Here is a 5,000-nt window from a genome sequence, read left to right as displayed (position 1 = left end):
TTCTCATGCGCACGAGATACACGTCTACAAAAAAAATATTATTTTTTTTTTTATAACTTTATAAAAAGTTTCTCGTGCACACGAGATACATGTCTAAAACAAAAAATAAAAAATATACAAAAAAAAATTTCCCCCATGTACATACCAACAAAATTCGCAAAAAAAAAAAAAAAAAAGGCTAGCATACTAATGTTAGCATGCTAATGTATCATTTGTCAAGTAACAAAACAAAAGTAGTTTTGTTGAATAGAATGTTTGATTTTACAAATAAGAATACGGAGCCCCTAAAGGGACATGGGGGGAAAAACATTTTTTTATAATTTTTATTTTTATTTTATTTAATTTTTTAGACATGTATCTCGTGCGCACGAGAAACTTTTTATAAAGTTATTTAAAAAAAAAGGGGAAAAAAAATTATAATTTTTTTTTTTTTTTTTTAGACATCTCGTGCAATACGTGTCTAAAAAAAAAAAAAAAAAATTCTATTTTTTTTTCTTTTAGACATGTATCTTGAGAAACTATCTTGTGCGCAGGAGACACTTTCTCTTGAGCACGAGATAGTTTCTCGTGCGCACGAGATACACGTCTACAAAAAAAAAAAATTGTTTATTTTGTTTTTTTTTATAACTTTATAAAAAGTTTCTCGTGCGCATGAGATACATGTCTAAAACAAAAAATAAAAAATATACAAAAATATACCAAAAAAAATTTCCCCCATGTACATACCAACAAAATTCGCAAAAAAAATAAAAAAATAAAAAAAAAGGCTAGCATACTAATGTTAGCATGCTAATGTATCATTTGTCAAGTAACAAAACAAAAGTAGTTTTGTTGAATAGAATGTTTGATTTTACAAATAAGAATACGGAGCCCCTAAAGGGACATGGGGGGAAAAAAATTTTTTTATAATTTTTATTTTTATTTTATTTTATTTTTTAGACATGTATCTCGTGCGCACAAGAAACTTTTTATAAAGTTATTTAAAAAAAAATTAAAAAGAAAAAATTGTATTATTTTTTTTATTTTTTTCTATTTTTAGACATGTATCTCGTCCGAGATACATGTCTAAAAAAAAATAAATAAATAAAGAATTTCTATTTTTTTTTAACTTTATAAAAAGTTTCTCGTACACACGAGATACATGTCTAAAAAAAAAATTTAAAAAAAAGAATTTCTATTTTTTTTTTACTTTATAAAAAGTTTCTCGTACGCATGAGATACATGTCTAAAAAAAAAATTTAAAAAAAAGAATTTCTATTTTTTTTTAACTTTATAAAAAGTTTCTCGTACACACGAGATACATGTCTAAAAAAAAAAAAAAAAAAAAAAAAGAATTACAAAAAAAAAATGTCCCCCATGTCCCTTTAGGGGCTCTGTAAAAGAATGGCGATTACTTCAAAAACATCAAGAGTTTTGTGGCAGGCTGCGTGGTCTCCAGGGAGCTGCAATGAGTGGCCTCACCTCCCTGAGGCGTCCTCTGGCAACATGGGGCCGTGTCCTCCTTGGCACCGCTGAAAAATGGCCCCAAGACACTTTCGACTTTTGTGTGGCGGCTCTGTGACACAGAGTCATTGTAGCCACGCCCCCTCAGCCAGCCAGGGGTCATGCCACGCCGCGTGTGTGTGTGCGTGTGTGACAATGAGTGACAGTAACAACTGTGGCAGCATGGAGCTGACACAGGACTGCATCAGTCAGAAGATGAAGAATGATACTTCAACATGTTTGTCAACTTCTCCTGCTGAGGAGGAGTAGGAGGAGGAAGAAGAAGGTGGTGTAATGTCGCCTCCTTCCTGCACAACTATGTGAGGAATGCAGGTGTACACACAGATGATGTGAGTGAGTGAGTGAGGGGACACACATTGTGACATGAATACACATAAACATGACATGTTGTACATACTATGTCATTTAGGAGAGTATTATTTACTACAATATCGAAATATACACTATTATAAATCATGTATATACATATACTGTATATATATATATATATATATATATATATATATATATATATATATATATATATATATATATATATATATATATATATATATATATATACAGTATATATATATACACATGACATATATATATATATATATATATATATATATACATGTATATATATACATGACATATACATATATATATATATCTCATGTATATATATATGTGTGTATATAGAGTGTATATATATAGTACTAGAAGTGCCGCAAAAATATGTATTCCCATCCAAATCACAATTCTGATTCATCCTGATTCTAATTGAATTCATAATGTTCAAAAATCGATTAAAAAAAAAATAAAATATATATATATATATATATATATATATATATATATATATATATATATATATATATATATATATATATATATATATATATATATATATATATATATATATATATATATATATAAATCATGTGCTTTCATCTTTCTGTGCTCAGAACTCACTCCTGTTGGGTGTGTGTGCGGGTGTGTGTTTGTGTGTGTGTGAGAGTGCGTGCATGCGTGCGGGTGTGTGTGTGTATATGTATATATATACATATATATGTATATATACAGTATATGTATATATACATATATATGTATATACATATACACACGTGTTTGTGTGTATATGTATATATATATATACATATACATATACTGTATATATATATATATATATATATATATATATATGTATAAAAATAAAATATAAAAAAAATTAAATAAAAATCTCCTGATGATTGAGGGAACCCCTCATGAAACAGGCCTGTAGAGATTAAGTAGTCTTGTGATTTTTCCCCACACATACATATATTGCGCTCTACCACGGTATTGAGCACTATTTTTATTTATTTATTTATTTTTGTTTGGATAATCTAATTAAGACATATATATATATATACATATATATATATATATATATATATATACATATATATATATATATATATATATATATATATATATATATATATATATATATATATATATACATATATATATATATATATATATATATATACATATATATATATATATATATATATATATACATATATATATATATATATATATATATATATATATATATATATACATATATATATATATATATATATATATATATATATATATATATATATTATATATACATACATATATATATATATATATATATATATATATATATATATATATATATATATATACATATATATATATATACATATATATATACATATATATATATATACATATATATATATATATATACATATATATACATATATATATATATATATATATATATATACATATATATACATATATATATATATATATATATATATATATATATATATATATATATATATATATATATATATATATATATATATATATATATATATATATATAAATCATGTTACTCAAGTGAGTCTTTTTTAATAAAACTACAAATACTGAGATGATCAATGAATATTCTGAATATAGATCAATATGTTTATCATGACATTTACAGCTGAATTCAGTTATCTTTTTGTAAAAGATTAATACTTTATATATTTATACATCACTCTAAATAAATAATATTATATTTGTTCATTACTGATATTCATCACACTAAATAAATAATATTATATAGTTTAATTACTGATATTTATCACACTAAATAAATAATGTTATATTTGTTTAATTACTGATATGTATCACACTAAATAAATAATATTATATTTGTTTAATTACTGATATGTATCACACTAAATAAATAATATTATATTTGTTTAATTACTGATATTTATAAGACTAAATAAATAATATTATATTTGTTTAATTACTGATATTTATCACACTAAACAAATAATATTATATTTGTTTAATTACTGATATTTATAAGACTAAATAAATAATAATATATTTGTTTGATTACTGATATTTATCAGACTAAATAAATAATATTATATGTGTTTAATTACTGATATGTATAAGACTAAATATATAATATTATATTTGTTTAATTTCTGATATGTATCAGACTAAATACATAATATTATATGTGTTAATTACTGATATGTATCAGACTAAATAAATAATATTGTATTTGTTTAATTACTGATATGTATCACACTAAATAAATAATATATGTGTTTAATTACTGATATTTATCACACTAAATAAATATTATATTTGTTTAATTACTGATATGTATCACACTAAATAAATAATATTATATTAGTTTAATTACTGATATTTATCACACTAAATAAATATCATATTTTTTAATTACTGATATGTATCACACTAAATAAACAATATTACATGTGATTAATTACTGATATTTATCACACTAAATAAATAATATTATATTTGTTTAATTACTGATATTTATAAGACTAAATAAATAATATTATATTTGTTTAATTACTGATATTTATCACACTAAACAAATATTATATTTGTTTAATTACTGATATTTATAAGACTAAATAAATAATATTATATGTGTTTAATTACTGATATTTATCACACTAAATAAATAATATTATATTTGTTTAATTACTGATATGTATCACACTAAATAAATAATATTATATTAGTTTAATTACTCATATTTATAAGACTAAATAAATAATATTATATTATTTGTTTGATTACTGATATGTATCACACTAAATAAATAATATTATATTATTTGTTTGATTACTGATATGTATCACACTAAATAAATAATATATTACTTTAATTACTCATATTTATAAGACTAAATAAATAATATTATATTTGTTAATTACTGATATTTATCACACTAAATAAATAATATTATATTTTTTTAATTACTGATATTTATAAGACTAAATAAATAATATTATATTGTTTAATTACTGATATTTATCACACTAAACAAATAATATTATATTTGTTTAATTACTGATATTTATAAGACTAAATAATATTATATTTGTTTAATTACTGATATTTATCAGACTAAATAAATAATATTATAT

The 5,000-nt window shown here is 21.3% G+C and overlaps 1 protein-coding gene across 2 annotated transcripts in view; it reads right to left on the bottom strand.

Moving 5' to 3' along the window:
• The window catches only part of itgb6 (integrin, beta 6), a 69,267-nt gene extending 67,763 nt beyond the window's left edge, over positions 1–1,504 (bottom strand). The window contains exon 1 of one of the 2 annotated variants that reach the window (XM_062034991.1): positions 1,462–1,504. The gene's annotated coding sequence lies outside the window, so the exon portion shown is untranslated. Of the gene's footprint in view, positions 1–1,394; positions 1,439–1,461 lie in introns of those variants that run through there. The other variant, XM_062035000.1, reaches the window with a different exon arrangement.
• Positions 1,505–5,000: the final 3,496 nt, after the last annotated feature.

Source organism: Entelurus aequoreus, linkage group LG02 (assembly GCF_033978785.1).
Source record: "Entelurus aequoreus isolate RoL-2023_Sb linkage group LG02, RoL_Eaeq_v1.1, whole genome shotgun sequence".
Lineage (NCBI taxonomy): Eukaryota > Metazoa > Chordata > Actinopteri > Syngnathiformes > Syngnathidae > Entelurus > Entelurus aequoreus.
This window is presented reverse-complemented; position numbering and strand designations above follow the sequence as displayed.